The sequence below is a fragment of the Heteronotia binoei genome, chromosome 9 (assembly GCF_032191835.1).
Source record: "Heteronotia binoei isolate CCM8104 ecotype False Entrance Well chromosome 9, APGP_CSIRO_Hbin_v1, whole genome shotgun sequence".
Classification (NCBI taxonomy): domain Eukaryota; kingdom Metazoa; phylum Chordata; class Lepidosauria; order Squamata; family Gekkonidae; genus Heteronotia; species Heteronotia binoei.
Window position 1 is genome coordinate 35538552 of NC_083231.1, and position 24293 is coordinate 35562844.

At 42.4% G+C, this 24293-nt stretch overlaps 1 protein-coding gene across 10 annotated transcripts in view; it reads left to right on the forward strand.

Moving 5' to 3' along the window:
• Nucleotides 1–599: 599 nt before the first annotated feature.
• SORBS2 (sorbin and SH3 domain containing 2) overlaps nucleotides 600–24293 on the forward strand; it is a 224856-nt gene continuing 201162 nt past the window's right edge. For 6 of the 10 annotated variants that reach the window (XM_060246440.1, XM_060246435.1, XM_060246437.1 and 3 more), the window contains exon 1: nucleotides 629–715. The gene's annotated coding sequence lies outside the window, so the exon portion shown is untranslated. Of the gene's footprint in view, nucleotides 716–24293 lie in introns of all 10 variants that reach the window. The other 4 variants (XM_060246434.1, XM_060246441.1, XM_060246444.1 and 1 more) reach the window with 4 other exon arrangements.

Consider the following 24293-nt stretch of genomic DNA (forward strand, 5'->3'; position numbering starts at 1 on the left):
GCAGCAGTGCTGAAAGGGACCGGCCATTTTGCTTTGCAGGGGGGGGGGGGCGGTTGTCGGCAGAGTAGTGTGGTCTGTGATGCTGGGCTGGAGCGTGGAGTAAACAACAATAAAGGGAGGGGGGGGGGAGAGGGAAGATAATCCGCCTGAGAGGCAAGGGAAGAAAGCGGCCCGTCCCCAGAGCGGGGGAATGCTTCCCAGCTGCCATTTTGACAAACTGGCGGGCTGCCGCTGCTCCCTGGCGAGCTGACTGAGGCAAGGTGGAATGCAGCGTGATAAAAATGCTGCATCTCCGCTGGCCGGCGCTGCTGGGGCTGAGGCGCGCGCGTGAGGGCAGCGTCTCTCCTCGCCCAAGCCGGCCTCCTGGGCGGCAATGTTGTCTCGGCAGCTCGCCCGCCCGCCGCGCTCAGACTGAGAGCCGGTGACCCCCGAGAAGGGTGTTGCCCTCGCCCTAACATTGAGCTTGGCCGCTGCTGCCGCCGCTCGCAGTGGGAGGAACGAGCCAGGGAGCGAGCAGGTGCGCGTCTCCTCCAGGCGGGCTCGGTCTTGTACGCTGTGCAAAAAAAAACAAACACAACCCACCAGCAGTCACCCACTCAGGTTTTGTGAGTGCGCTTCCTATTAGCAGATTGCTGGCTGGGGAGCATCTGGCTGCTGGATTTAGGCGGAGAAAGACGCGCCTGCCGCCGTGCGCTTGGGCTCCTCTAGGAGAGAGGTAAGCTTTTGTGTTCGCACTCGAGACAGCCCCTCGGTGGGATAGATAGAGCACTTGCGCCAACTTTGGGAAGCCTCCTTTTAAAAATGCAATCTCACGGGTGATTTTTTTTTTTTAACGGTTTGGGGGAGGGGAGGGATGCGTTTTGTTTTGTTTTAACCATGCGTAAGTTTTGCAACGGTGCAAGCTCGCCGCTGCAATCTTATACATGCTCCCGCAGAAGTGAGGCTGGCTTCGTTCAGCGGGAGCTGGACTTGTTTCCGGACAGCAGCCGCATTTGCTCGGGGAAGAAGCCTTCCCCGCCTTTCCCCCTTCCTTTCACTTGTAGGCTTTCGCATGGGCTTTGAAGGCATTCCGTGTGGATTCTTGGAAACACCCAAAGGGAACTGCTCAATCAGTTGGTCCTGGATTTTAAATGTTACTCTTGGGGGGGGGGGCGGGGGGGAGATATAAAACTCTCTTGTTTGGAACGTTGACACTTTCGCTGAACGTTGACGTTGTTGGAACAGCCCCTGCTTCTGAAGATAACGAAACCGGCTTTCCCTGCGCCTCTCGCCACCACCGCTGTTGTATTGTTGTAATATGTAGGTCATAAGGGAAAGCAGCGCTTGCACTCGCTTTATGGACTGCACGCCCCATTGCTGTGTTTGATTAGTTTCTGATGCTGGCGCTGTTAAGAGGCCACTAGGTATGAGAAGCGGCTCACACCTCCTTCGCAAAGGGCTCTCGCATACCATACCCTTGCGGACAGAACACAACACACCCATTGTGTGCCTCTGTCCGGAGCTGACTTGAAAGAAAGGAAGCCAGCTCTCCACATGGACCACAAATGCAGCTGGGGGGCGGCGGCGGGGACGGCGGGGACGGGGGGAGAGACATCAAAACTCCTTTGAAACATAAACTCGGTGGCAGGCTGCTTGTTAAGAGCCACTGGGACAAAGGAAATTAAAGATACATGCATGGAATGCCTGCGGGAAATGCTTAAATGGGATGGTTTTCCTGGAAAGGGTAGGTGCAAATCCCTAGGTTTCTGCTTCCTTATATACATTAGCCCAAGAAGCCTTTTGGAGAATGAAGGCAATCAAGCTACCATCTGTTGACAGGACAGAGACCAGATCCTATTGAAATGATGGCAAAAGATGGGCACATGTATTCCCTGTAGATTTTTGTGTGTGTGCAGATAATTATTGGCTGCTTAGAATAATGTGAATGGAATTCACTGACTGAACTGTTGTTGCTGTTTTTTTAAAAGACACACATTCCCAAAATGCCACAGGGTAATTTTGTTTTAACTGTTCAGCGATAGAAACATGGTTCAACCAAAAATTATAAGCCCTTGTATTTAAGTAGATTGGTCAATTAGTAACAAAGGTGGTATGTGTGGGTGAAGCAGTAAAGTATCAAAGTCCGAAGTGGTTTCAGGTGCCTTTCCAACAATATACACTTGTACATTTATTAAAGTAGATGGAGTCATAGTAGATTCATTATGCTCAGATGTGCATTTGGGACCTCTTGTCTGCGAGATCCTTTCCAAAGCACCTTCTGCTTTAAAAAAAAAAAAATCCTCCCCAAGTATTTATGTGACTTGAACTGGCCTGTTTCATGCTTTCTGATTATTAAACTCTAAGGTATTTGTGGAGGGGGAGGCAGGACAGGTTTCTCTTTGTGTTTTATGTGTCATTCATTTATTGAGCACATACATTCTGACAATTTAACATAAATGTATGCGTGCTTTCTTGTGTCACATGCCAAGTCCATTGTTAACATTAAGGGCTACTTCACACACTACAAAATTCCTAAAGGGAAGGCCTTTTCATATATGAATCAATGCAAAACCTGTGCATAGGTGATCATGCTATCAGTAGACACAAAATGTTTGCTCTGTGTTTGCCTGTTGTATTTATCAGGCCAGACACCTGTGGCTAATCCTAGCATAGGTTCAGATAGTGTCTGTATTCATACCATGTTGCAAACTTATGTTGTGGTTGTTGCATTAATTCCTATACATTGGGTGCATTTCTTGTTGTGGTTTTGTAACACTCCTCCATGAAAAAAGATTTTCCTGATTGATGTCATGAGCATTATTTTAATGGTTTGCACTTGTCAGTCAAATAATGAAACCACAGTGAATAGAATAAATCTTCAGTTCAGGAATGCTTTTAGTCTCAACAAGAGGTGATGTACTGCAATCTTAAAGTGCTGGTCTGTACGTTCAGAAGAATCTGGGCACACAGCCCTGGAAAAGTGCAATTTTCAGAGGTCCACAAAAGAGGTTGTTATTCTTCCTTGAGACCTGTCAGTTCCAGAATGCATGCCCCCTTTCATGACAGAGCTCAGGGAGTCTTTTGCTTCATGCCATGTGGGAGAGATGGGTTTCCCTGATTCAGGTACGCCCTTGGGTACATGAAGAGAACTTGGAGCCATAGGAGTTGTTCTCTCATCATGCTGGGATTTGAAGGCAGCATTGCTGCATTTGAGTGTTTTGGGGGACAGGGTTAAAAGGAATTCCTTCTTTTAAGTCTCTTTAGATTCTTGCCTTTTGTAAGAAACTGAGCCGTTCCTTGCATCTTCTGTTAAGGTGGGGAGGTCAGAGTTGCCCAGAGTCACTTATCCAGGCCAGACAAAATTTGTGGTACCCCCAACCCCTTCTGAATGGGTTAAATGTTCCTTTATGCATCAAAGTCCTTGCCTGTAAAAAAGCTAGTTTTTCAGGGAGAAGGCTACTGCAGACTGAAACCTGCTTAGTCAACAGTATTCCATTTGGCTTCAAAGGGACCACATTTAATATATTGTTTTAGGCTTGTGGCCAAAAAAGATGGAAGGGGATGTATCATGTACGTCTTCCAAATAATCGGTGCAATGATAGCTACTTAGCTAATTTCAGTGTGTTGATGCATGCATTTGGGTACAGTTAATTTGCTTAATCCTCCTTGTTTTTCACAGTCATTTTCACCATCTTCTGTCAATCAGTTCTTTCTGCTCGGCCAGCTGAACAGCCTGCATATGAGTTGGGTGCTTGAAATAGCTGATCTTTAAAGCATTCCAGTGGTGTTTTTCTCTCTGAAGACAGGTTTAGGCTACTCTTTTGTTAATAGTAGAAATTTTAGTGTTCTGAACTATATGCTACATTATTATTGCATTGTCTCTGAGTCCACCATGAGGACTTTTGAATTCTGTGCTGAAAATTCATTTCTCAAGTGGTTGGGGTCCAATTCCTATCAGAACTGCACCACATGTGTGGACATGGGGCGTAAGTCTGTTTCCATGCACCATTTCCGCTTACTGAAATGACTTGTGTGAGCTGAATCAGGCCTCCACATGCCTGGTAACTGGGTTCCTAACATGGTGTTTGCAACTGGTAACTGGGTTCCTAACATGGTGTTTGCGAGGTGTATCTGAGCAAAACTCCTTATCCCTAGATCATAAGCCTTGTGAGGATAAAATTAAGGAATGGAGAACCACATAGGCTACCCTGATCTCCTTGGAGGAATAACAGAACCAAACAGTTCTAAACTTAATGCAGTTCTGCAAGGGCCTGCAAGGCGAAGATGATCCACCAGGCTTACGGTTGAGGACAGTAACTGTTCCACCAAGCCTGGTTTCATCCCTCTCATAGGCAGTGCCAGCGCTAGGGTGCCTAGGGCCCCAGGCAAGGTGACCCCAACTTCCCACCCCCATCCCTGGGCTCCCCCCACCCGCAGGCAAAGCGCACTCCCCATCTTCCTCGCACAGGAGCCAGCCTCGGCTCACTGCCTTACCTGAGAGGCGGGGTGGAGCTTCTGGCCACGCTGCTGGCAGCAGCCATGGTGAGTGCTGTGGTGCAACCTGACTGTGGGGGTTGCAATATGGACATATGTTAGGATTGCAGCCATGCTTTCCGCCTTAGCCGCTACCACTGCCTCCCTCCCATGTAATTTAAAAGTCGCAGGAAGGTGCCAGTGAAAGTGCCCGTCGATCAGCTGATTGGCAGGCCTTTTATGTGTGATTGTGTAGGGCAGTATGTCATGAGAACGTGACACAGTGGTTCTCCCCACCTCACTCGCTTGCTGGCTCCCCTGATGCTGCCCAGGAGGGGGGGTGCCCAATTCAGCACCCTTCCATAGAGCCACATCAATAGGCGACTGCCTGAGGTCACCTGTGGATGTGCCAGCTCTGCTCAAAGGTAGGATTTAAACTGGTTTAGGACACCATCTGAAATAAAAATGGAAATAGATTTGTTTTTAGTCTCTTTAATTGTTTAAATTTTATAATGTACCTTGGTGTAATGTTATTCACTGCCCTGAGTCTGCAATGCAGGGGAGGGTGGTTTAAAAATCCAATAAGCAAACAAAGAAACATGTTTCTGGTAACAATGAACCCTGTTCCCCAGTTATTTACTGAATCCCAAATATGAAAAACATTCTAAATCTGGGGAAGATTGTTTTGTTTTTTAGGGTTTGCGCTAGTTTTTAGCATCTGGGATTAGGTGGCATTCTGATAGTTATATTCTATTATGTATCTTATATTCAGCCCATACAGATGAACATTTAGCAAGTGATAATGTACTATGGTGATATTTATTTAAAAAAAAAAAAAACCTTGGGAAACAGTTCTGTCAATTGGTGAGAAAAAGCTCACTCTACAATACATTAGCACTTTTTCAGTAATTGTGGAATTTACCACAAACATGGTAGGATGGTGCAGATAACCTCCTACATAGAGTAAGTAGCATAGACTGTGGTAAATTTGTCACTGTATTTTCTCCACTTTTATGTTCTTGCTGAGGCCTTTGAATGGAATGGGCATGAAATTGGCATTAAATACAATGTTAGTAATGTATAGATTTAGGATGTCTGAACCTTTTGCATGAGGCCCAGTCCCAATCTGCAGAAGCCATTCTTTGTTGAGTAGTGATATATGTTTTACAATCTGTACTTGTTCAACAAGATACCCATTTCAATTTACAATAATTTGAAGACATTTAAGGCCTAATTCAGAGTGAGATGGCAGTTCTGGAACCTTCACATTATGGAATACTGTTTCATACAAAAAAAAAAAAGAATCCTTGCACATAAGCAAAATTAGATGTCCTGAAGAAAATTAATATAGAACTCTTTTCACTGCTGTTAAGTTTTTTGTATTGAGGGAATTTTTTGTGTATGAAACAACAGACATTCATGTGAGCCCTTGCCTATAATCTGAAGTGTTATCCTGTCTATACAGTTACTTATCATCTCTGTGAGAACTGGACCTGTGTGCAACTATTAGGTGAAAGTCACAGGTCTATGAAAGACTAGTAATGTAAGATACAGAAAAGGTACCTTTGATGGAATCCCAGCCCAGACAATATGGAACAGTAGGTGTCACAAGTCAGCAAAACAACATGGGGTGGAGGTGGGGCGGGGGGGGGGAGAATAAGCAAAGAAATTGTGGGGATCTTTGAGTGTGTTTTTAAAATGAGTATTAAAACTAGAACAACAGGTTACTAAACCAAGAAAAGCCCTTGATTTTGACTGACGTTTTCAATTTGGGATTAATTTTTATGAGCAGTTACCTTTGCACTTTTATTTCCCGTGTTTGTATTTATTTTGAGTGTATGAGCAGTGGTTTTTAAATTGCTTTTCAGGGAATATACATTTTTCTTATTGTTGCTTGGGAAGTAGTCTCTTTGTCATGGTTGTTTTCTTCTGGCTATTTGTATAATGTAGTTACATGAACTGGACAGATTTCTCTGTTTTATTGAGTTTCAGAAGGAGCAAAAGTTTGAGAGACTGCTATATCATTTTGTAGTTTTCAGGAGACTGCCATATTCTATCACTACAAATTCTTGTTTGCACTTTACCTTTTGTGCGATGATAGTCGTATGCCTTTTGTTCTGGCACTAGGTGCTGCTGTTTGTATCTTGTGCAAAGAGACCAACAATGTCTTTTGTACATCGAAAAAGTAAATGGAGTAAAGCAGAAGTATCTGCATTTTCACGTGCAGTTGCCATGCAGTTTTCCAGAGAAAAGAATTTTTAATATCCTTTCTTGTCTAACACATTCCAAACACTAATGGGAAGTTTGGTTTATGATTATTGTTTGGTTTTGTTTCAGTCCGTGTTGACTTCTTTCTTTGGGTCATCTGACTGGGTTTGTCATGTGCCTGGAATCTCTCCAGAACATGCAAGTGATATGGGCTCAATCAGAGAACCAGTCACCGTACACAGATTGTAATTCATTAAAAAGATAAAACAGTAAATGCTGTTTAAAATAAATGCCAGATGGATCATTAAAATCATCCCTCTGGTAGTAACAAGCAAAATTACTTTGCACAAATCAGGTAAACAGTATTTGAAATTATCTGTTTAAACCAACTATGTGATAAAAAGGTTAATATTTAGAATCTCTAAGAAATAATCACATAATAAAGGTCAGTCATTTTTTTTCCTCATCCCAATCTCTCTGAAAACATTAAAGTATTTATTTACTAATTGTTGCACAGTGGTACACACTGTATAAGAGCTAAAATATAAAATGAGCTCTGCCTACAGGTTTACAGTTAATAGGGTAAAAAGATAGGGTTGCCAACCTGCAGTTGGTGGTTGGAGATTTCCCGCAATTACAACAGATCTCCAGGCAACAGAGATCAGATCACCTGGAGAAAATGGCCACTTTGGAAGGTGGACTCTCTGGCCTTATACCTTATTGAAGTCCCTCCCCTCCCCAATTCCCACCCTCCTCAGGCTCCACCCCAAAAATCTTCAGGTATTTCTCAGCTCAGACCTGGAAAGGAAAGGTTCCCTGTGCAAGCATTAGTCGTTTCCGACTCTGGGGTGACGTTGCTTTCATAACGTTTTCACAGCAGACTTTTTACTCAGACCTGACAACCCTATAAAAAGATGGGAAGACAGGGATAATCTGTGTAAGAAACTGTAAGGTGATAGCATTTCATGTTATCAATATTATTGCTTCTGGCTCTGTTCTACCTTTCAAGAGCTCCAAGCAGCATTTCCCCTCTCTTCCATTTTACCTTCATAAACCCATTGGGGTACAGTAACTGAGAGCATGACTGGCCCCACTAGCCCAGTCATCCAGAAAGCTGTATGGTTGAGGGGGGATTTAACTAGTTTTCAATAGTTCTTGTACTACTGTGTAACACAAAAAGTACGATCTCATCAAGAGTTGCACCCTTTTGAATTCACTGACAAGTGGATTGAGGAGGGTATGATGCTTCTTGTGATGACACTGTAACTGTATTAGAATTAATATCATGGTAAATGAGCCCTGATCTGGGTGGATAGCTGGGGTAAGCCTGATCTCATCAGATCTCAAAAGCAAAGCAGGGCTGACTCTGGTAAGTATTTGGAAGGGAGACCTCCAGAGAATACCAGGAGGCAAGCTGTGAAGCCACTTCTCTGAATGTCCTCTGTACCCCAGTAGGAGTCTCCAGAGGTTGCCGTGACTTCCAGGCATGGGCACACGTGCAGACACATACACATACCCCCCAAAATGGTAAATGAAAGAAGAAAAATAGTCCATGAGGGGATCTTTCTGGATCCATGCCTCAGAGACCTCCAGGCTAGACTGTTGTAATCCACTCTCTGTGGGCCTGCCCATGAACTTAACTTGGAAACTCCAGTTGGTATAGAATGCTGCAACTTCTTTTTGCTTTGGAAGCTAGTCAGAGTGTACATATTATACCCTTTCTGCAGTTATTCTGTTGGTTACCAATCAGTTATGGGGTTCAGTTCAAGGTACTTGTTATCAGGCACAAAGTCCTTCATGACTTTGGACCCACATATATGGAGGACCACTTCTTGCTATGCTTCACTACATCTCAGAAGGACCTTCTAAAGATGTCACCCTGGGAATGCTTAAGATTAATAACTGCCTGTACGCATTGCATGCATTCTCTCCTGTGGCTCCCAACTTGTGGAATGGCCAGTTTGAGGAGGTCGGGAAGTCTTTCACACTTCTATCATTCCACAGGTTCTGTAAGACAGAAGTGTTCAGAGGGGCATTTTTATAAAGAGAGTAGGACTGGAGCTTGATGGAATTCTTCAGGAGGGTTCTTCTGTAAAGGGAGTGGGGGTATCATTGGTTCCACCGTTTGTTGTATATATTACCTTAATTTCACTGCATTGGCTTCTGTATTGTTTATATGCAATGTTTTTAACTAGGGTTTTTTTGGGCACTTTCTGATTTTGTAATCCTGGTTCTGCTGCATTTGTTGCATAGTTCATTGTTTATTGCATTGTTCATATTGCATCACTTCATCATTTGTAATCTTCCTGGAGTCTCAGTGAAGAAAGTGGCCTATAAAAATTGAGTCTATATATAAACATGCTAGAATTTGCATTTTGACATTCTACTCTAAAATTTACCATTTTGGCATGGTAATTTGGTCAACAATCAATCTGGTACTTTTTGAGAAGGAAACTAGCATTGAACATGTATGGAGTTTCATTGTTCTTTCCTGGCTACTGGATAACAAGTTTTATGCCATGCATGATCTATTACCATAATATGTGATACTTGATGTTTACAAGTCATGAATATCTAAAACAAAGGGAGTTTTCATTTCTCCATGCTGAATCTCTTAGTATGAATTTTATTTTTTCTTTTAAAAATGTTTCTTGACAGTGTTCTGATTTCAGTTCTCTCTGACACATTTCAGCACTTTGGCTCAGAAAGTCAAGTCTGATTTGGATGGAGCTTGGTACATTCTTGGCTGTAACACTAGCCATTCAACATGGGGAAGCCCTTAACAATTTGGATTTAATTTTTATTTTGCTGCCCGGTTTTTATTACTTCTGTAGACTTTATATATATATATATGTGGAACTGGAAAAAATATGTGAAAGATACCACAGATGCTGTATTATTTTCTCTGTGTTTTTCCCCAGTTCCCTAATGTACTCTTAAGACAGACCTCAGTGTGGGGAGGGTGATGTGAAGAAGAGACCACTACAGCAAATAAGCACGATCAATAACAGCAGTGCTCATAGTAGAAAGAAAGGGAATGAAACTCTGTGGCCATAAAAAAGCAATTGATGTCAGAAGACCCATTAATTTATAGGGTTTGTAGCCCTATTATCAGGAAATCGCAGCCCTGACTGAAGGTCAAAATAGAGTCCTTGCCCAATTCAGGCTATTTAAAATTTTTGGTTGAATGAAGTTCTACAGTAAGTATGCTTTAACTGTGGGGCGGGGATCTGTTTCCAGGCTGCTCAGCTACTGGCAAGTTAAAGGCCAATGCCAGAAGTCCTCTGACATGAGGAGCGATTCAAGTGTCTATGAACACATGAAGTGTGATACATGGAGTGGGGAAACAGGTGGTTCAGAGATCCATGGAGCGGCTTGATCTGAGTGTTGTCACCATATAAATACTAACCAGCACAGTGAGAAACAAAGCATAGAAAAATGCACCCTTCAAAATGCAGAAATTACTTTTAGAATGAATGCATGGTTTATGCAGTCTGAATAAACGCATGAAGCTTCTGTATACTGTCTATCAAGATTAGTATTGTCTATTTTTTTTTCAATTTTAAATTTTTATTAGAATAATAACATATATAACATTTAACAAACATCAACTATAACACTAACAAACATAGAGTCTATCCATGAGCCATCACATTACTAAACATGCCAAGCATAGTGTTGTTCTAATATAAAGCAAAATTTAAGTACTTGTCCGGCAATTTACACAGTGGCTTGCATTCCCAGGGTCTGTGGCTTGCATTCCCAGGGTCTCAGCTGGAGGTCTTTCACATCACCTACTGCCTGAGCCTTTTAACTGGGAATGCTAAGGTCCGAATCTGGTACCTTCTGTATGCCAAGCAGATGCTCTAGCAATGAACCATGGCCTTCCTCATTTTCCAGTAGACGTGCTTTTGATTGTTACAGTCCCAGCAAATTCAGTTGCTAAAGAATAACCAGCATATATTTTTATGCTTTCTTTTGACGTGTTGGAATGATAGGTGCAGCATATTCAAGGCCTTTGATCTATGCACTGCTGGAGCAGGCTGCAAGCTGAGAAATCTGCAATCTGATAAATATCTGGTTGGCTCCCCAGCCAGCACTGTCATCTGTGCTAGGAATAAAAACTGCCATCCCTATGAGATATCATGATGTGAGATGGCTAGGCAGGGCAATATGTGATGGCATGGTAATCTGAGTGTTGTTGAGTTGTCTGTTTATAAAATGTTTTTTTATTGTATTTTATTGTTTTATTATATGTTGTATTCCGCCCTGAGCCCTACGGGGAATGGATGGAATAGAAATTTACTAAAATAAAATAAAATAAATCACTAATGTTATTTAAGCTGCTCTGCACTACCACCACTTTCAGCTTTCGATTCCAGTACCTGGATAGGCCAGGGTAGCCTGATCTCATCAGGAGCTAAGTAGGAGCAGCCCTGGTCTGTATGTGGATGGGGGACCACCAGTTAATAGCAGGGTCATGATTTAAATGCAGGCAGTAGCAAACCACCTCTGAACATCTCTTGCCTTGAAAACCCCACAGGGTCACCATAAGTCAGCTGTGACTTGACAAAAAAAAAACCCAAGTGACCCGAATAAGTTCTGTCTTGTTTTCACATAATTTCTGTTTCTGGTTTGGCTTTTCAGTTAGACTCAGAACATGCACAGTGCAGACTGAACTACTATAGAAGGCCCAGGAGCATTCTGCATTTCTGGTTGCAAACATCTGTTTAAGGAAGATATCCTGAGCATATTTTTGTCATGGTGAGCAAGGGTTTTTTTGCTTGTGATGGTGAAAAATATTTTGTAGGCCACTATGGTTTCAAGCCATAATTTAATTAGTTCTATGGTTGCCAGGTCTGTATTAGAAAATATCTGGAGGGTGGATCCAGGAGAGAGCACGGTTTGGGGAGGGGAGGGGCCTCAGCATGGTACAATACCATAGAGCAGGGGTGGCCAACAGTAGCTCTCCAGATGTTTTTGCCTACAACTCCCAGCAGCCCCAGCCAGCATGGCCAATGGCTGAGGCTGATGGAAGTTGTAGGCAAAAAACATCTGGAGAGCTACCATTGGCCACTCCTGCCATAGAGTCCACCCTTCAGAACAGCCATTTTCTCCAGGGGAGCTGATTTCTGCCAGCTGGAGAGCAGTTGTAAATGCAAGAGATCTCCAGGCCCCACACGGAGGTTGGCAACCCTAATTAGTTCCTTTAACAGTCAGAAACTGCTGTTTTGTAATATAATTTTGTACATTTTAATACAGATAAGAGAGTTTACGTCTTGTTCATTTTAATGGATTTTTTTCTCTGCGCTGCATTCTAGTTTTTTAAAATTTTGATTTACTTAAGAAAATCTCTCCAGAATTGAATCAAGCAAAGGGGGTTTTTTCAGCTTCATTTATACTCTGCCTTTGTTCCAAAGTAGCTCATATCATTATCCTTGCTTGCATTTTACCTTCACAATAAGCTTGTGGAGTAGGTTAGACTGACTGGCAGAGTGAGATTCAAACTTCTGTCTCTCAGGTTCAAATATGACACTCAAACCACTCTACCACTCATTTCCTTCAGTTCATTTTTTCTGTTCTTTGACACTGATGCACACAGACAAATTGAAAAATAAACTTGATGTGTTTGCATGTATTGTTGTTATCAAGTTTCTTTTTCCACAGCCTTCTGCTGGGGTACACATAAATTCAAAACATACAGAGAATCTTGGTACAATTGGGCTGTGCTTGTAATCACATTAAAATGGGTTTCTTGCAGCATTTTAACAATACACTTATGGATGTCAATTGTTGTGAATGGGAAAATGATGCATATGAACTGTAAGCTGCAGTAGCTTGTACATGTACAGAATTCATGGCAAGATACTTCATTCTTAAGCTATCAAGTCCACTTTGAAAATAAGAACTCCATGGGAAGAACTTCAAAAGAATTTTAGAAGCATCCCTTAGCATACCTAATTTAATTGCTACTTTTTAAACACAAAATCAACATAGTTAATAGCCAGTTTCAAAACTGGCATCTGGACAGTCACTTTAGGCACACTGAATGAAATGTGGGGTGCTAAATGATGTGCATCGTTGTGGTTTTTAAATCATTGCCAGTGAAGCAAATCCTTGGGGAATTTTAGATTATTTTAATTTGAGTTAACATAATTGCAGATGCTATTTAGGGCAGTGTCCCACATTGAATTCTCAGATGTTCACATTTGCATGCAAGACTGATTCTGTTCTGTAAGACAGAAATCATACAATCCAGTTTATTCCCCCCCCTTCCCCATGATATATCAGAAAGGCAGTTAGCATTCAATATGTGTATCAGGTTCCAAAACATGGTGATGTGGTGATTCTGATGATACAAAATATGTGTTGTCATACTGTTCTGTACATGCAAGTTTATACTCACATAGAGTAAAGTGATGCAGACGTCTTGAGTTTTGATAGTATGTAGCAAAATGGAAGGGGTTCAGGGAGGACTTTTTGGAAAACATTGGTTTGGCTAATCAATTCATATTTTGAAAAGTATTGTTTTAGTACATGCAGGGGAGACAACTGAAAGAATTGCCATTATGTAACAACAAAATTAATAGATGGCAGTCTGACTGCTAATGTCAGTCTTCTAAGACCTGGTTCTGACATACTTTAGGATAAACCTTGCACTCTGAGTTCTTCTGAAGACCTCTTTTCCTTAGGAATCAATTTACAGATACAGTATCACGTAACGTGATCAGCAGTTGAGAGTTCTATCCTGTCATTAAGGAAGCACAACAAAGAGAGGTTTTTAATTTCCACTTTGCATAGCTGTACACTTGCATATTCTCCATGCTTAAGAAACAACACAACATCTCATTCAAAGACAAGTCTGCTAGCTGATTTATGATCCATTTTGTACACAGTTCCTAGATTCAAGACTGATACAGTATTCTTAGTGCTACAAGTCCTAAGAGAAATTTCTGTATCTACACCTGTTCAAACAGCACATGACTATATAAAATGCGGTCTACTTGTGTGGCGAAGCACAGCAGAAAATGTACCAGGCTAACTGCTGTAAAATACAATTGCACTCTCATGTTAATGGAAAGACTTACTCAGAATAAACGCTTAATTTAATTCTACCAGATGGTGTTTTAAATCAAGTAGATGCAATTATTTTAAGTTTTCAAGAGAAACTGAATCAAATACATTATTGAATATTAAGATATAAAGGGTTTGTGTGTGTTTGTTAATCAACTTATCATGCCAGTGGTATGCAGAAGCTAATGAGTAAAACATTGTCCGAGAAAAACTGGTTGTGATCACTGTATATAAAAAAGATGTTAGACAAGTATTACATCTGTAAATAAAAAAGATGTTAGACAAGTGTTACATCTGTACTTCTTGCATTAATTGTTCTTTGTTGTATTAATTCATTGCTCAAGCATATGTGCACATGAACAGTTTCACACTTAGAGTTGATGTCTGTGGTTGCTTTTATTTCGCTCAACATATAAGAGGAAGAAGAGATGGTTTTTATACCCTGATTTTCTCTACCTTAAGAGTCTCAAAGTGGCTTACAATTGCCTTACCTTCCTCTACTCACAATAGGCAGATTGTGAGATAGTTGGGTAGAGATGGTTTTTATACCCTGATTTTCTCTACCTTAAGAGTCTCAAAGTGGCTTACAATTGCCTTACCTTCCTCTACTCACAATAGGCAGATTGTGAGATAGTTGGGTAGAGATGGTTTTTATACCCTGATTTTCTCTACCTTAAGAGTCTCAAAGTGGCTTACAATTGCCTTACCTTCCTCTACTCACAATAGGCAGATTGTGAGGTAGTTGGGGTTGAGAGAACTGTGACTGGCACAAGGTCACCCAGCAAGCTTTAAGTGAAGGAATGGGGAATCAAACCAAATTTGCCAGGTTAGAGTCCAGCACTTTTAACCACTACACCATGCTGGATTTCTTATTTTCTCCACATGCCTGCTTATAGACATGTATCCTGAAAATCATATTTTGTTTACCTTATTCAGGTGTTGATAGGACCTGAAAGACGCACAGAAGAGTTCCATAATTACTATTTCTTGAGGCATTCTTTGCTTTGAGTGCTTCAGTTCTCAAGGAGATGCGAAACTATTTTGTAAGGGATCAGGAGTTGCTGAATGCAGCTTGAATCCTGTAGTTGGTGAGAGCATCAAAGATGTCAAAGGGCTCTCTTAGTGCATCAAGAGATTGAGGAGGTTTGGCTGTCAGAGCACACTTTCCCAGCATTCCCATATTTACCTGTTATGTTCTCCATTGCTGATGGATGATTGAGGTGTTGGAAGTGATTTGTCATGTTTCTAACTGATTTTGAACAGCAGGTTCCTGTTTTCTAGTGGATGGGAACACTTTTGTTATCGTTACAGGATGTTACAGTTAGTCATGATCTGGAAATCTACATTATCATCTCTATATTTGATAGCTAAGGGATAAACAAATCTGTCCAGTGGGGCCAGCTACTACCAGCTACTATCCAGGTTTGCAGGGGGGGGGGAATGTACTCCAGTTGTGTGGAAATAAGCAGAAGCTGAAGTTGTGGGGAGCTGGAGCTGAGGCGGAGGGTAGAGGGTTTATCTGGAAACAGTGGAGAGGGAAAGCCAGGCTTCACATTAAGATGGTGTGTGTGAGCAATGGCTTGAGAAAGATGGCTTGGCTACAGTCATAGTACAGTGCCATCCTAAGCAAAGTTACATTCTTCTAAGCCCACCAAATAGGGCTGCCAAGCCCCCGGTCCAGATGGGGAATGCCCCACCCAGGAGGTTCCCAACCCGCCAGCCTACATTGGGCCAGTGGGAGGAACCTCCCCCTACATCACTGCCGTCATCAAAATGATGGCACTTGTGTGGGGCCACTCTAGGCATTTCCGGGAAAACTCTATGGTTTTCCCGGATGCTCTACCCATTTGGGAGGGAAAACTCTATGGTACAATAGGTACCATAGAGTTTTAACCTCCCAGATGGCTAGAGCATCCGGAATAACCATAGAGTTTCCCCAGAAATGCCTAGAGAGGCCCTGCACAGGTGCCGCCATTTTGATGACATCACTTCCGGGTGATGCCATTGTGCTGTGTGCAAAGCGCACACAAAAGTCCCCCACTCTGGGAAGCTGGGGACTTGGCAACCCTACCACAAAATTCAGTGGATTTATGGCCAAACTTAGAGGTGATGGCATCTTCATGGTTGCACTGAGGACAGTGTTACCATTTTAAAATGGCACGAGGCACGGCACTCTTGTACTCCCCTCACACACGCATTCCTTTTCAAATGCCAAAACAGGTGGGGGGTCAACCATTTTGGCACTTGATAGGGTGAAGGTGGTGAAAAACACCATGCTGACAGCCCAATCAGGATCAGGTCCTCATAGCATTTGTATGTGACTTTAAAGATGACATCATGCAGTCTCCCCCATAGCCATGAGGGTGCAGTCATGTCTGACTTAGCCCTTTGTTGTTGTTCATTTGCACAGTTGAGTCCAACTCTTTGCGACCCCATGGACAACGTCATACCAGGACCTCCTGCCTTCCACCATCCTCCGGTCTGCTCAAATTCGTGTTTGTTACATCAGTAACGCTGCCCAGCCATCTCATCTTTTGTCGTCCCCTTCTTCTTTTGCCTTCTGTCTTTCCCAGCATCAGGATCTTTTCCAGTGAGTGCTCCCTTCTCATTTGGTGGCCAAAGTATTTGAGCTTAGCCCTTAGAAAGGTGTAAATTGGTTTAGGATTGCACTGGTAGGTAACTTCATACAGTTAAAAAATGGTGGAGGGGACGGCTATGAAGACTGGTCACCCTGGAAATGCTGGAAGCATAAAGGAGATCTCCAGTCCTGGACAAACAGCCAGTTGCCAGTGAGTTGGGTAAGGAAAACAGGAGCAACAACTGAAAGAACAGGCTCTCTTCAGTTTGGGTGGTGCTCCTTGTGCAGAGAACTAATTCTGATTGCTGTTATGTTCCTACAATCACTCAGAAGTATACAGCAATATGGAGGAGAGATTTATAATACTTAGCTTATGAAAAGGCCCCTTTTTGATGATACCTTAACACTGTGGAAGTCATGATATTGTGGTTTTGTTTCTTACAGCATTTGGAAATGTTGGAAGTCTATGGCCCATAACATGGGTACATGACATGGCTTCCTCATATGCAAACACTGCTCCAGTTCCTTAGGAAGGATAATGATGATGTGGGAAAGAGTTTCTGCATGCACTCCTTCCATGTAACCATAGCCTTCCAATTTTATTGAGTGGTGGAGGAAGGGGCCATGACTCAGTAGCTCACACATGGTTCTTAAAGCTCATTCAGAAGTGCTCAGGCTCTCCACAAGGGACTTTTGTAAGCAATGAATATGCAATAAGCAGTTGCCTATTTTCACCCCATGTTGTTTCTCCCAGAGACTGAAATTTAATTCAGTCTTACAAATCAGTGGATACAATGTGATTAATCAGCAGTATGTTACATAGAGTGCCTTGTTTCCTCTTGCGATCCAAGCAATGTCTTGTCTTTCCTTAGACCCAAACCCCACACACTATTCCTTCTGCTAATGTTTCAACAAATACAGCCAGTGGTACAATTAATTATCCTCCAAAGGGAATTTTGGTGGCAAACAAAATCCATCTATTGTCTTGCTCTTTTGCTTGGCAAAAGATAAAGTAGCATTTGATAAATTACTAAATATTTTATGTTTTTTTGCTTGCAAAAAGTGACCATCTTTAGAATTCTTCAGCCACTGTCTCCCCAAACCCAAAAGTAATACATTAACTGCATTTTTGTTAACTTATTTTTATTTCGGAAGTGCTGCATAAAGATTCTAAAGCATGTGAAAAAGTCATAGTGCAGCAGAGAGACAATCAATGGAAGCTGGAGACAAACTGTGCCCTCTCCTGAGACATGTTTATTTCTCCTGTGCCCAGGTTAAACTTCCTTGGAACTAGTTCTTATTCTTGGCTTTCAATCACTGAAATTTAAATTGGACTGCTTATTCTTAAATACCCTTACTACATTTTCCTTCTGAACTGAATTGGCTGTCAGAAAATAAGCACTACTGAAGATATGGTTCAGTGGTTGGTTGTTTCTTTAAGCATGAGGTTAGATAAAAAGCACTGCCTGTGGATTCCTCACAGTTTGGCAGCTGAAAATAGAGATGTTGATATCAACAACTGCAACGTTTGCTTTCGGTCTCTATTTTGTCCTCTCCCCCTCTCTATCTGTCCACATGTTACCTCTTCCTATTCTCGCTGGGGAAAGTTAACAAAGATGGGTGGGTATTGCTCTTCTTCCTTCATTATTTTAACTCCTGCAAGAAGTAGGAAATTACTTGCTTCCTTTTCCCCACCTTCCAGCCAGCATGAAGCAGAATGGCGGGAACAGGAAGCAAAGATCCAGGGAATAGAGGGAGCAGGGTAGCTTCATGGTTTAGGTTTCTGTCTGTGAGGTATTTGAGCTTTCCCCAGTCAGACGGGGAAGGAAAGAGCAGATGTTCTTGAGAGCTGAACAGACAGTTAAATCCAGTTGAAAAGTGCATTGAAAGAGGATTGAAAGTGCATTATTTTGTGTGTGTGATCACAGCCTTTGTAATTGTTACATTTATCCTATATCTAAGTTGCAATATGGTTGAAGAGCACACTTCCCTTTCTAAAAGAGATTTTGTCTGCAGATTTTTAGAAAAATTGTTTATTCATTGGGATTTAAAAAAAAAAAATAAGACATTGAATTTTAACACCAAGACTTTTTTAAAATAGCACCACAAACCCCAAAGAAGAAGAAGACTGCAGATTTATATCCTGCCCTTCTCTCTGAATCAGAGACTCAGAGCAGCTTACAGTCTCCTATATCTCCCCCCCCCACAACAGACACCCTGTGAGGTGGGTGGGGCTGAGAGGGCTCTCACAGCAGCTGCCCTTTCAAGGACAATGCCTGCGATAGCTATAGCTAACCCAAGGCCATTCCAGCAGCTGTAAGTGGAGGAGTGGGAAATCAAACCCATTTCTTCCAGATAAGAGTCCACTCACTTAGCCACTACACCAAACTGGCTCTCTGTTTTAATTTGCATCTTCTAATGATCCCTTCCTGTTATAATAGAGGTGGTTGTGGAAAATGCCTTCAAGCTGCAGCTGATTTATGGCAATCCTGTATGGTTTTCAAGGCAAGAGACTTTTAGAGTTGGTTTGCCATTGCCTGTCTCTATGTTGTGACCCTGGTATTCCTTGGTGGTCTCCCATCTGAATACTGACCGACCCTGCTTTGCTTGCAAGATCTGATGAGGAGATCAATTTATCCATTTCTTCCTTGTAGTATTCTTAAGCCAAGACATCTTTATTTCATGCCTGCTACAAGGTTTTATGCTATCTGTACATAATAAAATAATAAAACCAAATCCAGTATTCAGATCCATTCCACATTGTCCTTGAAACCCAGTTTTGAACAAAAATGTCTTGTACCACTTACATGCCATAACAAATAAATCATATCCTGGTTGGTAATATTGCTAAATCACTGTTTCCTAAGCTGCTAATTAGTTATTAGTGATAACTTCTTCTGCTTCCATACTTTAAGGAATCCCTGGAGGCTTATCTCTATAAATCTGATTTTCCTTAAGCTCATTTTCCAGGCCATCAGTTTAATTTCTAACAGACCAGCAATATGTAAGCACAGTTAGAAGCTAGGTTCTAGCTTCTAGTTCTCCTTGGTCATAATTTTAAGCCTTTCTACTTTTACTCATTCTTCAAAACACTTTTAAAATTTATCTCTGGTGCTTGAAAATCTGATATCACTAAATATTCAATCCGAGCCTTCTCCTCCTACTTGGATGTTTTCCAACCAGGCCATAGCCATACACATCTATTAGAAAGTTGCAAGCAACAGTGGAATTTCCTTCATAGAATTGTTAAGACGTTTCATACAGAAATGGAGTGATTATAAAGCTTAAGTAATGGCAGATCTGTTTAGTTAATGGCAAAGATGAGCTTGTGGGAATGCAAGAAATTACTTAAGAGATGAGACCAGGGGGTCCTCTAGATTGAGGTGTCAAATGTCCATCCATGGGCCAGAAGCGGCCTGCCAAGGGCTTTAATAGGCCCACGGCTCTTTTTCCCCCCTTTCTCCCTCTCCTGTCCTCCCTCTTTGAAGCTCCGAGGCTGCCGAAGTTCCCAGGTCCTTCTGCCTTGTCTTTGCTGCCTGCAACAGGAAGCTCTTCTGGGCTTGCAAAGCTGCAAATAAAATGAGGAATGGATTTTCCATTAAGGTCTCTGTACCCAGATAGTCTATTTGAGCCCAGAGACCTTAATGGAAAATCCATTCCGCATTGTCCTTGAAACTTTGTCTGTGCAGCAATGAATTTCAATGGAGTGAAGCTCAGTTTCACTTTTGAACATTTCTATGGCCAGCTGAAGCTGTTCCCTCCTAGAGTTGTAAATAGAGCATTGACCCAGCATGTCTTTGCTGAATGGACATGAACTGGTGCTTAGTGAGTACTCTAACTAGGAACCCACAGCCTAGGGTTGCCAAGTCCAATTCAAGAAATATCTGGGGACTTTGGGGGTGGAGCCAGGAGACTTTGGGGGTGGAGTCAGGAGACATTGGGGGCAAAACCAGGAACAAGGGTGTGACAAGCATAACTGAACTCCAAGGGAGTTCTGGCCATCACGTTTAAAGGGACAGCACACCTTTTAAAATGTCTTCCTTCCATAGGAAATAATGAGGGATAGGGGCACCTTCTTTTGGGGCTCATAGAATTGGACCCCCTGGTCCAATCATTTTGAAACTTGGGGGTACTTTGGGGAGCGGCAATAGATACTATACTGAAAATTTGGTGCATCTACCTCAAAAAACAGCTCCCCCAAAGCCCCCGAAACCTCCAGATCAATTCCCCATTATACCCTATGAGAATCGATCTCCACATAGGGAATAATGAAGTGCTCAGCAGACATCCCCCCCACCGTTTCTGGTGACTCTGAAGTGAGAGAGTGGCCTCTCTACTCACGACTTGCTGCCAATTTCTTCCAAGTAACACAGGCACACCAACTCAAGAGGAAGCCTTTCAATCAGAGACTGAAGCCTCCAGAGGTGGAAAGGCACATGGTCCTCTGGGGGAGGGGCTTCCCCCTGCCGGCCAGCTGACTAGGAGTAGGAAGGAGCCTGGGAAAGCGGAAGAACGCTGGGAACTGGCAAGCCTACCACAGCCAAGGGGGGTGGGTATTACACTGTAGAGCCATTGCAAATCCGAGTAGACGGTGGGAGAAGCTTGCAATGCCTAGCCATTAGATGTTGTCCTAGGCTCAGAGCATTTTATATTTTTAGTTTCTGCTATGATCCTTGTGCTTTTTCTTCATTTTATTTTTAAAATTGCATTGCCATATCCCACTATTCTCCTACCATTTTAACCAAAATATTGCAAGAGTTTTAAGCATATTTGTATTTTAAGTTTTAAAAAAATCTTTGTGTTTGTCTTTGTCCTTGATAAAGTTTATATCTCAGCTACCCGGGATTACATTTTATGACATGCATGGCCTGGCCCTACAAAGTCCCTTTTATGTTAGATCTCCTTGTAACAAATGAGCTTGACACTGCTGTTCTGGATTATTATTTGATTCCCAGCAGTAATGCCCTGGATACCATTTCTTGGGCTTCCATTGTTATTGCATGGTCTTGTGCTGCAGCAGTCAATGCAACTGTATTGTCTTGTCCACCAAGGAAACTCTAGCTGTGAATGCTTGCTATAGTGCAATAATGAACTATCCAATCATGTTTCAGAGTAGCCTTAGCCACACTTGTATGTAATATACTACAGTGTAGTAAAAGCAGAACTAAAGGACTATAATATGAAGTTTGACCTGACCAAATCCTAGGGTGATTATCTTTTAGTAATAATTCTCCTGTCATGGTGGCAAATCTGACCATCCTAATTGGTGGGGGCTCAGTAGAACTGTGGGGTATCAGCCTTTGACCCATCAAACTATCAGTCAAGAGTACTTGTGTGACATTGATTGAGTCCGCTCCTCTCTCCCACCTGAGTGGCTGTTGCTAGCCAGCAAAGCTGATTCTGTCAGAAAACTGCAACCAACCTTAGTTCTGGCAGTTACTGTGGGAACACACTATTGGCTCATCACATGTCCATCACCATCTCTGGCCTCTCATTGTCTGACTGCAGCCTACTGCAGGCTCAGGATTGTTGAACATACTGCCAAATGCAGACTTACCTCAGAGACATTCACATCTCCAGCTCTTCTCTGTTTCCTCTCTGTCAACCGGCCTCAGAAAGGTTGCAGAACTACTGTGGCCTCACAAAAAGGCTTCCCAACATACACAGCCTCCAAAGGCCACAGAAATAGCCAGGGAGGCCAGGCCCCACTGGGAATGTTTTCTTAGAGCCCATAGCTGCCCCCTGGGAAGTGCTAGACAGAGGCTGTTGCTAGGCAGTCCAGGCTGCTTGCATTGGGAAAGGGAGAGGCCCCAGGGGAATATAGTGCCATACAGTCCACCCTCCAGATCAGTTATTTTCTCCAGGATGGGGAGAGAAATCTGTTTTCTGGAGTCCAGATGGTAGAGATCATCTCCCCTTGAGGTGGGAGGAGAGAGTGAATGGCTTCACTTGGGTGGGTGGGAAGATAGCAAGAGTGGGGGGAGCACTCACCCAGAGGCCTTTAGTGATACTTTTCCAGGTTGGTGGGAAATCCCTGGAGATTCTGTGTTGGAGTCTGAGGAGGGCATAGGAGTTAGGGTTTCAGAGTGGTGTCGCCAGACACAGGTTCTTGCTGTGGAAGCTGACTAGGTGATTTCGCACCAGTCACACACTTCCAGCCTAACCTGCCTCATGGGGTTGTTGTTCAGATCAAAGGGGGGGAAAGGAGAATGATGTACGATGCTTTGGTCCTCCCCCCATTGTGGAGAAAGACTGTCCTTTTCCTATGTAGAGGTTGCAGGGAGGGGGAAGGTGATGGAAAGCTAAAGTCAAAGGAGCAGATCAGGGGAAGAAGATAGGGTTGTTAACTCCAAGTTAGGAATTTCCTGGAGATTTAAGGAGTGGGGCCTGGAGAGGGTGAGGTTTCAGGAGGGATGGGACTTCAAACAGATACAATGCCATTTCTTCCTGGGAATCAATTTTGCCAATCTCCAGGTGAGGGGTGGAGATCACACAGAATTACAACTGCTCTCCAGATGGCACAGATCAGCTCCCCTTGAGGTGTGTGTGTGTGTGGGGGGAGGAGTGAATGCCTTCAGTTGGGTGGGTGGAAAGACAGCAAGGGTGGGGGGGCACTTGCCCAGAGCCTCCGTCTAGAGCTTGTATTTTTCTTCACAATGGGTCTTACTCCTAATCAGGGATTTTTTGTAGCAGGAACTCTTGCATATTACGCCACACACCCCTGATGTAGCCAATCCTCCAAGAGCTTACAGGGCCTACTGTAAGCTCCAGGAGGCTTGGCTATATCAGGGGTGTATAGCCTAATATGCAAAGGAGTTCCTGCTACAAAAAAAGCCCCGCTCCTAATTATATATAATTCCCTGTCCACAATTGAATTCGGTGATGGCAGCTGCTCAGTTTTGTGAGAAAAGAAGCAGTTTTCTTTTTCATTGTACTGTGTGACAGAGAGCTGTTTCCTCACATTCTGTGTCAATTTCTCCACAAAAGCATATCCATTTAAAAATTAGCATAGGTCTAATAAAAGTACATGTAAAAAAGAAGTGACTTTGCAAAATGTCATTAGCAGAATGACCTGCCAGTATTTCAAATGTGTTATTAAACAATAGGCTTTTGTTTGGCATTTCCTGTAAAGTGTTTTGACATATTGATTTGCTCTGTATATTTGTCTTTTATATTCCTAAATAACATTGCTACTGAAGGGAAAGCTGGTTTGTTTTTAATGAATATTTTTATAATACTACTGGACTTAAGCATACAAGGAGCAATCCTAAATAACTCTACTCAGAAATAAGTCCTATTTTTATTATTGGAGCTTATGTCCAAGAAAATGTTCTTAGGATTACCGCCAAATTCTCTCTGTAATTCTTCAGTAGCCCTGTCAGTTGTATCATCGCTATACTGCAGAAGAAAATGAGTAAAGCTGAGAGAACAGTCACTCGCTTAAGGCCACTTAACAAGTTTCTGTCTGAAGTGAAATTTGAACTGCAGGTCCCAAAACTCACAGCTCTCACTCCGAGTTAGGATACAATGCCAGCTGTCATGTTAATAGCATAATGTTATACTTGGAATACAGTGTAAAGATAAAATTGCTTCTTAGAGGCACAGTACTTTAACATAAGATATCTAGTAAATAGGAAATATATTTTCTTGAAGAGTTGCCTCTTGCCTGAAAGAAAACCAAAAGCATATGTAAAAATTTTGGCATACAAAAAGGTCATAAAAAATTAGCCATTGTCTGTGATTTCCTTCCCTGTGATGCTGTCGTATGCTGTTAAAGGTTGTTGTCATTGTTATTAAATTAGTCGTTGCTTATGTTTTGATATTGAATATAAACATATCAACATAACATATTAGTAAGCCCATTGTAAATATTAACAGATATTAACAGCTGAAATTCTTGAAATATTTGAGATTTTAAGAGGAACAGGATGTTTGTAGGAGAATCTGAGGATTGACATTTCACAATACGGATAGTGGACAT